General features: G+C 48.6%; 1 pseudogene; it reads right to left on the bottom strand.

The window, feature by feature from the left end:
• The window catches only part of LOC123067659 (bZIP transcription factor ABI5 homolog), a 52357-nt pseudogene extending 45329 nt beyond the window's left edge, over positions 1–7028 (bottom strand).
• Positions 7029–12322: the final 5294 nt, after the last annotated feature.

The raw sequence follows: 12322 nt of genomic DNA, 5'->3' as shown, positions 1-12322 counted from the left end.
AACTTGAGTTTTCATGTATACAGGGGTATTTGCGGAGCTGCCGCGCAGCATATCTGACGCAGCCCAATTCTACCGAGCCAAAGGTGGGAATACTGCAGATAAGCTCTTCTGGATGCAGAATCTGGCACCGAATTATCTGGTGCCTTTCTCCGATCAGCTGAAGCAGCTGGTCGAGCTGCATAAGGCGGCCGAGTTAGCCATGAAGGATTTAATTATCCGGTTGTGGCCTACTGAGCCGATTCCAAGCAGCTACTTCGGACTCGTGAAGCGGCTTGTAAGTGTCTGCCCTCGACTTGAAGTCATCAAGCGGTCGGTCTGCATAGAAGGTGCACGAATGGCCTTCGCCCGTGCCAAGGTGCATTGGGTGAAGATGGATGAAAAGCTGATGACCGAGGGACCGCCGGAGGGCCGGGGAAGGAGCACTGCAAGCCCGGACTGTATTATGAAGGTGACTTGAAAGGGGCCCACCTTGCAGCGGAGCAATGCACCAAGGACATTATATTTCCATAAATACCGTCATGTTCATCCTTTGTAATATTTGAACAAGGACATTCTTATCATCTATTGCTTGTTGTTTGAAAGTTTTTCCTCTTGTGCGGCCGTTTTATATATTCCTGAGAGTCAGCCAGTCGTCGGCTTCTGCCCCCAAGTAGTGAGTACGGGGGTGTTCGGGATAAACCTGAGCACTCTTTATCCCAATTTTGGGTCCCTAAAGGAGGTGTTCAGCATAGCGAACCAGGCAATCAGACAATAGGGCTTTATCGCTCTCACTTAGCCATAGGAGTTGTTACAAGGAAGGTAGGCGCAGCCCCTGGTGTTCGGAAGACCGCACTAGGGGCTTTATAAGCGCCTGATCGGAAAAGGCTGATCCATCACACGCTGCATTGTTTATAGCATTATGCGGAAGGAATCCTTAAACATTTTAGAACCTCTTGAACAGCTGACCAGCTCTCGCTACATCATGACAATCAGTTTTCGGCTTTCTCTACTGAGGTGCTCGTCCGGAAGAACCGGGACACAATCGCAATAATTCTCCCAGTGATACCTTAGCCGATGTAGCAGAACGTAAGGTACCAAAACATATGAGCCGGGCAAACCCAACTATTGACCCAAGACATGATTCGGAGTTGATGCATATAATCCTATAAGTTCGGGTTGCCGGACTACCGTAAAGGTGTTCGGACTTTTTTGCCGTAGTATGGGCATGACGAAGCCCCTGGCATATTAAGGCATATCGCAATAAGCAGCCGCCTTTTAACAAAAGAGTTTTAAATAATAAATAGGAGTAGGTGAGCATCACGTAAATCCACATGTTGTATTTGCATAATACGTCAATGCATATGAGTACAGATGATGTGATAAAAATAAATATGATTGCGGAAACTGCTGATACCCGGCGTGAGGAAGTTTCCTTCGGATCCGAGGTGTATTCGGATGATTATAGGGGAATATCTAGAGATTCCCTGACGCGCTCGAACTGTTCCCACACCATCCATCATAGCCTACGTAAAGGTGAACCTGTAAAGAAAACATAAGAAATGGTGTTGCGGCACCTGGCGGTTGAGCCACAGTATGTGTCTTGTATTATCCTTTTCCGGAGTGTTTTTAATTAATCTCCGGGCGGGCGGGGCTGTCCTGCCGCGCGGTAGTTCGGACTCCTTTGATAGTGTTCGGGAGCTTAGTCTTCGACTCGAGGTTCGACTGTAAGGTGCCGTCCGTTGTTCTTGCTGTTAAAGCGGTGGTAGACTCTTCGGCCGTGAGGGAGAGTTTGGACCTGCCATTAACCATGATGACGCCGCGTGGACCGGGCATCTTTAATTTATGGTAGGCATAATGTGGCACCGCATTGAACCGAGCGAATGCGGTTCGTCCGAGCAGGGCCTGATGGTCACTACGAAAGGGGGCGATGTTGAAAACTAAGTCTTCGGTACGGTGATTGTCCGGAGATCCGAAGACCACTTCCAGTGTGATTGAGCCCGTGCAACAGACCTCTACACCTGGTATGATCCTTTAAAGGTGGTTTTTGTGGGCTTGACCCTTAAGGGGTTGATTCCCATTTTGCGCACTGTATCCTGGTAAGGCAGGTTCAGGCTGCTGCCTCCGTCCATGAGTACTCGTGTGAGATGGAATCCGTCGATGATAGGGTCGAGGACCAATGCGGTCGGTCCGTCATGACGGATACTGGTAGGGTGGTCCCTGCGATCGAAAGTGATCAGGCAAGAGGACCACGGGTTGGACTTTGGGTCGATTGTACAGACCTCCCTGAGTGCACGTTTCCACTTGGGAATGTGGCTTGTGCATATCATATTCACCGTTTTCACCTGGGGAGGGAATTTCATCTGTCCTCCAGTATTCGGTGATCGGGGCTCTTCGGCGTTGTCCTCACTTTGAGACCCCTTCCCCTTGTTTTCGGTGTCTGTCCTGCCAGCTTGTCTGAAGACCCAGCATTCTCTATTGGTGTGGTTGGCTGGTTTTCCAGGGGTGCCATGAATTTGGCATGGGCGGTCGAGTATGCGGTCAAAACTGGACGGGCCTGAATTGTTTTTGTTGAATGGTTTCTTCCGCTGACCGGACTTAGAGCCGCTAAATCCGGCATTGACTGACGTGTCTTCGGCATTATCACCGTTTTTGCGGCGCTTGTGTTTTTTGCATCGTGATTTGTCATTGCTATCCTTGGCTTTCGATGTGCCGGGATTGCTTGTTGAATTGTTGCTACGAGCCAACCAGCTATCCTCGCCTGCGCAAAAGCGGGCATGAGTGTTGTGAGGGCTGCCATGGACTTTGGCTTCTCCTGGCCGAGATGTCGGACAAGCCAGTCGTCACGGATGTTATGCTTAAAGGACGCTAGGGCTTCGGCATCCGGGCAGTCGACGATTTGGTTCTTTTTAGTTAGGAACCGGGTCCAAAATTTCCTGGGTGACTCTCCGGGCTGCTGGGTTATGTGAATTAGATCATCAGCATCCGGTGGTCACACATAAGTGCCCTGGAAGTTGTCAAGGAATGCGTTTGCCAGCTTCTCCCAACTCCCGATGGAGTTCGCCGGCAAGCTATTCAGCCAATGCTGAGCCGGTCCCTTTAGTTTTAGTGGGAGGTACTTGATGGCATGTAGGTCATCTCCGCGGGCCATGTGAATGTGGAGGAAAACATCTTATATCCATACTGCGGGGGTCTGTGGTACCATCGTATGATTCAATGTTCATGGGTTTAAACCCTTCCAGGAATTCATGATTCATTACTTCATCCGTGAAGCATAGGGGATGTGCGGCGCCTCTGTGCTAGGCTTCATTGAATTTGGCCCAGCTGGATTTGTTAGTGTATCCGGCGTGACGATCCTTGTCATGTGTTGGGGCGCGTCCCCGTGATCCGTAGATCTATCTTGACTGTCTTGCTTTGTTTTCCAATACATCTCGCAGGTCCTTCGTGTAGCCCCTGGCCCTAGTATTATCGTTTGATTGGAGGCGGGATGCGGTCAGGACTTCGGGCTGGTACGCCGCTTTGTCTCGGCCATGGGGTGGCCGGTCAGCCGCATCATGCACCGGTAGCGTGGGCTTTAAAGCCTCTTCCTCGAGTTGAGGTAGCAGCCTGTGCTTTGGGTAGCTTTTGCTAGGGCGCTCGAGTCCGTATTCCACGGCAGCCAGGACCTCGGTCCATCTGTCGGTTAGTAGATCTTGATCAGCTTGAAGCTCTTGCTGCTTTTTCTTCAGGCTTTTTGCAGTGGCTATAAGCCGGCGTTTGAAGCACTCCTGCTCGACGGGATCCTCAGGCAGGATGAATTCTTCATCGCCAAGGCTCACTTCGTCTTCGGAGAGACGCATGTAATTATCGTCCTCTGATTCTCCATCAGTTGCCTGTTCTTTAGGGCTAGCTTGCCCATCCTCTTGCGCGGCCTGCTCGAAGCCTGGCTGGGCAAGATTGTATTTGTCTTTGGCACCATCCGGATTGTTATCTCTTGTGCCGATATCACTATTTTTGCTGTGGCGGGGCTTGGACCGGCGCCGATGACACCGGTGTCTACATTGCTTCTCCAAGGGGTTATCTTCCGTTGCCTCATCGCCATTGTTTTCTGTAGGGGTGTCCACCATATAAATATCATATGATGAGGTGGCTTTCCAGCACCCTATAGGCAGTGGTTGTTGTTCTTCTCCAGCATCGTCGTCCATACCATCGATGTCTTCGGAGTCGAAGTCAAGCACGTCGGTTAAGTGACCGACAGTGACTATAAAGTGGGTGGTGGGTGGGAGACGAATTTCTTCGTCGTCCGCACCCCGCTCGAGCCGGACATAGTTTGGCCAAGAATCTCCTGACAAGGAAAGAGACCTTAATGAATTTAGCACGTCACCCAAGGGCGAGTGCTGAAAAATATCCACGGCGGTGAACTCCATGATCGGTGCCCAATCAGATTCGATAGGCACGGATGCACGCGGTTCGGATCCTGTGGCCAGAGACGAGTCTGAGGGTCCGATGACACCACTCTCATAGGAGGAGGAATCAGTGTTCGGCTCCGACGTCGATGAGTGTGTGGCTTCCATGGCGGGGGCCATCCACCCGCCCTTGGAAGTCACGATCTGCTCCGAATTGATTCTTGGTGCCCGCGCTGGCGCGAACTCCCGAATACTGTCCGATGGTAGATCAAGGTCATGCCCATTGTGACCGTTTGGCACACCTGTCATGGGCTTGAATCCATCGAAGATCAAGTCTCCACGGATGTCGGCAGTATAGTTTAAGCTTCCAAACCTGACCTGATGGCCAGGGGCGTAGCTGTCAATCTGCTCCAGATAGCCAAGCGAGTTGGCCCGCAGTACGAAGCCGCCGAATACGAAGATCTATCCGGGAAGAAAAAACCTCCCCCTGGTCCGCATCGTTGAAGATGATTGAAGGAGCCATCAAGCCTTACAGCTACGGCACAGTGGAACTCTCAATGAAAGCACCAATGTCAGTGTCAAAACCGGCGGATCTCGGGTAGGGGTCGTGAACTGTGCGTCTAAGGCTAATGGTAACAGGAGGCAGGGGACATGATGTTTTACCCAGGTTCGGGCCCTCTCGATGGAGGTAATACCCTACTTCCTGCTTGATTGATCTTGATGATATGAGTATTACAAGAGTTGATCTACCACGAGATCGTATAGGCTAAACCCTAGGAGCTAGCCTATGATTATGTTTGTTGTTGTCTTACGGACTAAACCCTCCGGTTTATACAGACACCGGAGGGGCTAGGGCTACATAAAGTCATTTATAGAGAAGGAGATCTACATATCCGAATATCCAAGCTTGCCTTCCACGCAAAGGAGAGTCCCATCCGGACATGGGACGAAGTCTTCAATCTTGTATCTTCATAGTCCAACAGTCCGGCCAAAGTATATAGTCCGGCTGTCCGAGGACCCCTTAATCTAGGATTCCCTCACTTAGCTTTGGGTTCAATCTTGCAGTGTCCTTTCCCAGTGACAGCAGGGGAAGCAAGGCACGTATTGTATTGTTGCCATCGAGGATAAAAAGATGGGGTTTATATCATATTGCATGAGTTTATCCCTCTACATCATGTCATGTTTCTTAATGCGTTACTCCGTTCTTTATGAACTTAATACTCTAGATGCATGTTGGATAGCGGTCGATGTGTGGAGTAATAGTAGTAGATGCAGGCAGGTGTTAGTCTACTTGTCACGAACGTGATGCCTATATACATGATCATGCCTAGATAATCTCATAATTATTCGCTTTTCTATCAATTGCTCGACAGTAATTTGTTCACCCACCGTAATACTTATGCTATCTTGAGAGAAGCCACTAGTGAAACCTATGGCCCACGGATCTATCTTTTATCATATAAGCTTTCAATCTACTTTTATTTGCATCTTTACTTTTCCAATCTATATCATAAAATACCAAAAATAGATTTATCTTATCGTACTATCTCTATCAGATCTGACTTTCACAAGTGGACGTGAAGGGATTGACAACCCCTTTATTGCGTTGGTTGCGAGTTCTTTGTTTGTTTGTGTAGGTGCATGGGACTTTTGAGGAGCCTCCTACTCGATTGATACCTTGGTTCTCAAAAATTGAGGGAAATACTTACGCTACTATTGCTGCATCACCCTTTCCTCTTCAAGGAAAAACCAATGCAAGCTCAAGACGTAGCACCGGTCATAACAAGTTCAAATATATGAAGAAAATTCAAATAGGAACTTATGGTTTAAAAGATGGGGATGATCTAATTTAGTAAAGGTGAAATAAAAGGTTGAGAGAGAGAGAGAGACAGAGAGACACGCACACACACAGAGAGAGAGAGAGAGAGAGACCACTGTCATATTTCTGCCATGCATCCACGCCAAAGACAAATAATGGGGACCACTAGCTATATTTTGCTGATGTATACTAGTGTATAGTAGAAAATATGAATAAAGTGGTCCCACCTGCACGCATCTTGATGCAAGCAATCAATGGCAGATTTGTTGCCGCTAGGTAGCATCATCGCGCAAAAAGTCTTTTTGCCATTCCCCACCATTGTTGCCGCTAGGTAGCATCATCGTGCAAAAAGTCTTTTTGCCATTCCCCACCATTGGCTGGACAGGAAGCTACTGTGCGGGACATGCAACCTGAGGTTGGGCATGCACTGGTTGGGGATCCCTGTTGATCTCAGCCCATACCTCCTCCACCGTCTTTCGGCACAGCGGGGGAGGCAAGGAGAAGGACATCTGCCGGCATACGCCACTTCATCCTGCATCCCCGCCACCTCCGCCTCCACTAGCACCCACCAGAGGAGCCTCCTCCATTCCCACCAAGCCACCACCGATGGCCGCTTGGAACTCCTCGACATTCCATATGTTGCTCATGAACTCATCCATGTTCATGGACCCAAAATACCCCCCCCCACCCACCTCGCACGCCAAGTATTGCAGCTCGTCCAGCGTCAGCGTGAAGATCAAAGACTGCAGCGCTGGCGCAACCGTCTACTCCTCACCTTCGAAAATGCACGGGTGTGAGCTAACTTCGTCCTCGGAGAACTTCATGTCTGTGCTCATCTCTGACGCCATCCTATCTCTCCACTATGGTCTCTACGTATGCTCTTGCATGCTTGTGGTGTGTGGTTTAGTCTTGTGCGTCGTGACACCCTATTTATAGCCTGCCGTATGCAAGAGATAAGCATCAATTAAAGCATTAAGTAGCTATTAAATTCATGTGATTGGTAAAAAAGGTGAGCTCTAGATAGATAGATATATAGTAGATCGTTCGTCTCGTACTAGATAGATAGGGAGCTGCCAAAGCGCCAAACATTCACAAGATGCAGCTATCGTAGCACCGCAACGGGGCATCACCTTCTTGTTGTTGACGTTCTGGACTATTCCATCATCTTCTCCACCAGCTATAAAAATAATCAAGACCAAAAGTTGTTACCATTAGCACGCTCACATTAACTGTTTTAAGACTAGGTAATTATTTTGTTGCAAGCAATTGGCAAGTTATGGTAAGTGTGGGAGGGTTTTTTTCTTGGAAAAGAAGGATCACCCCTAGACTCCGATGCACACAGCCATAAGAGTATGAGGGTTGATGATCGCTATCATGGTTGGCCAACGAGGGAGCACAACTGAAGGCTAGTCGTACCATCAAGTAGCAAGTCACGATGGAGGGGGAAAGTGGATGGACTACCCAAGAACTGTTTTAATGACTAAAATTTCACCGCTGCGGCAAAGTGTGCCTACTTGATTAAACTCAACTTGTGTGTCATCTCCACTTCTTCACAAGAGAGGAAAGGTGAAGTCTCCCGCACATATCTAAAATGGACCACACACATAGCATCACGCCATATTAAAACTCAAGTACACATCAACATATTGCTAATTTCCTTTTGTTCCATTTGTTTGAAGTTTCTCACAAACCCATCATCATCTAATAACAGTAACTACAACACAAGTTCACTTGCTTGACCACATAAATATTGACATTTTGTTCCTTATGGGTTTTAGGTACTACTAGTAAATTACCATACCATCACGCTCCAAAAAAAGGTAACTATTATCAACACCATAATTATTGTTGCAGCTCCATCAAAAACACAAAAAAGCTAGAATGCAAGTCATGCCGGTCCTCCTACTAGAACGACTGTAGAAGCTGAATGCCGGATCACTGTTCACCGGATGCAGCTACCGCAGTGCCGCAAGAGAGCGCCACCCTTCTTGGTGTTGACGTTCTCCTTGGACTATCCCATCATCTTCTCCACAAGTTGTAAAAAAACATGACCAGAAGGTGTTTTCTTCAGCACGCATATATTAACTTTGGCAAGCATAGCAATTAGGTTGTTGGAAGGAATTGGCAAATTGTGATTGCTGTAGGATTGTATTTTTTTTCTTAGAAAAGGAGGATCACCCCTGGCCTTCGATGCACACATCCATAATATTATGAGGTTGGATGACCGCCGTCATGGTTTGCCAACTAGGGTGCGCAACTGAAAGCTAGCCCGACTCTCAAGCAACGAGCCGCAACGGAGGGGAAAGGGGATCGACTACAAAGCATTGCAATTGGTGACCACCATCAATTCTAATGGGATCTTGTGTGACCTTTGATTGTAATAACTCAAATGTCACTTGATTTAAAAAATATTTGAATCGCTCAAATTTCACCAACGCGGCAAAGTGCGACTACGTGACTAAACTTAACTCGTGTGTCATTCCACTTCTTCAGAAGGGAGCAAACGCGAAGACTCCCACACAAACACATTCGAAATGGACCACACACATAACATCACGTATTAAAGCACGAGTACACATCAACATATTGCTAATTTCTATTTGCTTCTTTAGTCTGAAGTTTCTGACAAACCCATCATCACCTATTAACAGTAACAACAACACAACTTCACTTGCTTGACCAGATAAACACTGACATTTGGCTTCTTATGGGTTTTAGGCAATACTAGTAAATTATTATACCATCCCGCTCTGAAAACAAGAGGTAACTACAATCAACACCATAATTGTCATTGTAGATGCATCCAACACACAAAACGGCCAGAATGCAGGTCCTCATCATCCTCCTACCAGATCAGCTAATGAAGCTTAACGGCGGGTCAGCGTTCACCAGATGCAGCTGCCACAGTGGAGCGACAAGGCACCACCGTTCTTGGCATTTAATTTCACCATGGAATATTCCGCCATCTTCAAACCTAGCTGTAAAAAAAATCACGACCACAGGGTGTTACCATCAGCACGCTCACATTAAATTTTTTTAAGACTTGGCAATTTGGTTGTAGCAAGCGATTGGAAAATGATGGTAAGTGCGGGAGGGTTTTTTTGAGAAAAGGGGGACTCCGATGCGCACACCATAAAAGTATGAGGGTTTATGATCGCAGTCATGGTTGGCAAACAAAGGAGCCGAACTGAAGGCTAGCCGGACCCTCAAGCAGTGAGCCGCGACGAAGGGCAAAGGGTATCGACTACCCAAGCATTGCAATGCGTGACCACCGTAAAGTCCCACGGGATCCCACATAACCACTGATTTGAAAACCTCAAATTTCACCTGTCACACCCTAGCTAGTTCATGCATTAGAGTGTTGCATCATGTCTATTTTTTCAACAGAAACTTGAAATGGGGATGACAGAACCCCCAGCCCCCTCTGAAACCAACTAGGGTTTACTAAAAATAATTTCAATGAACTTGAAATGCCCTTCTAAAATGTCCATCATTTTTGTCTTGGTTCAGAACCTCTGCCAAAAGTGGTGCACAATTTTCTAGGTCATCCTAAGGTCTTTGAATTAAATCGTAAGTATTTGAGTTTGGGCATTTTAACTATATAAAATATTTCGAATGCCCAAATAATCCGAAACTAAAATGTTCCATGCTGGATATATTCCAGTTAGTGGCCATGAGCAGTTTGGTGATTTTTCGAGTTGTCTAGGTATTTTTAGAAAGTCCACAAAGTTACAGAATAAATAGAAAAGAGAAATAAAAGAAAGAGAGAGAGAACAAACTGGCAGCCCACTAGCGAGCCCACCGAGCCGGCCCAGCCCAGCAGCCGCTCCAGCGAGCTGCTTGCCTTCGCCAAGCAGGCAGGCAGGTGCTCGACGGCAGCACTAGCGCGCGCCACGCAGCTGCCCGTCGCCCTGCTTCCTCTCCTCGCCTCTCTGCTGGCCGGTACGACCACCACGTCGCGCCCCGAACCCCGTGGACACATCCATTCTCCTCCTGCCTCTCTCCCTCGCTCTCCCGCGCCATGGCCGACGCCGCCGCAGCCGCATAGTCGCTGTAGTCGCGCTCTCCGTCGTCCCTGCGCCGTGCCGCCGTGTCCAGGAGCTCCGCCGCCCTCCTCCTCTTCGAGCTAGCCAAGCCCCGAGCGCTCGGTTGCCCCGAGGCCTCTGCACCAACCTCGCCCGACTCCGCCATGGCCGGAGATCCCCTTTGCCATCACCGCCGTACCAACTCGTCCCCGACCGCGCCGTCTGCTTCCTCGAGACCGTCGTGAGCTCAGCTACCTTTCCACCCTTTCCTTTCTCGCTCTCGTGCATCACAGCGAGCACATGAAGCTTCACCGCATGCGCCACCGCCGAGCTCGTCGCCAACGTGACTCCGGCCACCCACCGGCCACACCACCGTGTCCAACTCACTCACCGCACTCGCAGGAACCCGTAGCACCACTCCACGCGCCTCACCGTGCCCCTAGCGTCGTGTTTGACCTCGGCCGAACTCCGGCGACCGCCAAGGTCGTCGCCGGCGCCGTTTCCGGCCACCCCGAGCTCAACCATCACCACCAAGAGCTGCGGCTTGCTCCCAGCTACACGTAGATGCCCTCCGCCGCTCATTTGGTCGCCGGAACGCACAAATGCACTCTCGCCGCCGCGTTCGGCCTCACCGGCGGCTAAACGCCGGTGAGTTGACCGCGCTGACCCCTCGTTTGACCACGGGTGGGCCCAGTTTGACCCCCCTGTGTCAATGAGAGGTGGGGCCCAGCCCTGTTAACTAATTAGGATTAGTATTAACTAATAATTAGTTAAACTAATTACACTGACACGCGGGACCCACTAGTCAGGTTTGACCTGGACTGTTCCGTGAACCACTGACGTCATCCTGACGTAATGCTTATGTAATAATTTATTTACTGGAATTATTTTTGTATAGGAAATTCCAGGAAATACCACAAACTTCAAAAAATCATAGAAATTAATCTGTAGCTCCAAATGCAAAGTGTTATATATGAAAAATGATCAGAAAAATCCAATCTATCCATCTGTACTGGTTTCATGCATGTTTAAGCAAGCTAACCTGATGTTTAGTGCAGAACAAGATAAAGCACTTAAAAGGGCCATTTTTGAGTTTGAAACTTGAATCTTTGATTCAAAATGGTTCAAACCCATCTGGTCTTAGTTGCATTAGCCCAATACACTCATTTTGCCATGTCTCATGCATGCATCATATTGTTGCATATTGTTTGGTGATGTTTGTGTATCGGTGCTCTTTGCGGCAGGATCTGCCTCCGAGGAGTACCACGATTACCCTAACGAAGAACAATATCAGTGCATCGACCATCAGGCAAGCAACCAACCATTTGATCATATCGATACAATCCCATGTTCTCGTTTCTGCTCTCTTTTACTGCATTAAGACAACGCGATTCAAACTGCTGTGTGCTACGGTAGTTGAACCCATTTCCTCTGCATGACCTGTCATTGCCACAGTAACTAGATGAAACCCACTAGCATGTGTAGGAGTTGATTGAGCCATATGTATGTGTTGTTCCTACCTTGCTATGCCTGCTATGCTTAGAGTCGTGTCAAGTCTGGTTCATCTGGGTGATGGGCTAGAGTGAAATGATCATGCCAGTAATGAGACTGGTGTGTTGAACACGATTTGGTAAAGGTATCGATGAGAGGCCATGTAGGAGTACATGGTGGGTTGTTTCATTGAAGCCGACCTTAAGCACTGAGATCTGTATGTGTGATTTAAGATTCAGCTACTACCATGCATTGGGCCCGAAACCAATGGACCCTCTCGGCTTCTTATTCACCCTAGTCCTCTGTCCAAGAGTTGCAAGTAGTTTCTGGTGTTTGTAGCTTACTGGAGGCCGTGGGCAGCGCTGACCCGCGGGGTGGGCTGTGATGCGGTAGGTACGTGGCACGGTGTACCGGATGCCCGTTACATATCTCGGGAACCCTACACACATCATTTGGGGCCGTATGTGGAAACCTCGGTCGGGCTCCCTGCGGATGGAACCTGAATAGGCGATAAACCTGGACTAGAGACTTAGGTGTTTAGGTAGGTCGTGGCCGACACCCACGTTGGGCTTCCGCTTGAAGGTTGCCGAGTACATGTCGTGTAAACGGCGGTAAGTGGTGAGAGC

The sequence above is a fragment of the Triticum aestivum genome, chromosome 3B (assembly GCF_018294505.1).
Source record: "Triticum aestivum cultivar Chinese Spring chromosome 3B, IWGSC CS RefSeq v2.1, whole genome shotgun sequence".
Lineage (NCBI taxonomy): Eukaryota > Viridiplantae > Streptophyta > Magnoliopsida > Poales > Poaceae > Triticum > Triticum aestivum.
The sequence above is the reverse complement of the archived record's forward strand: the minus strand, read 5'-3'. Positions and strand labels throughout refer to the sequence as shown.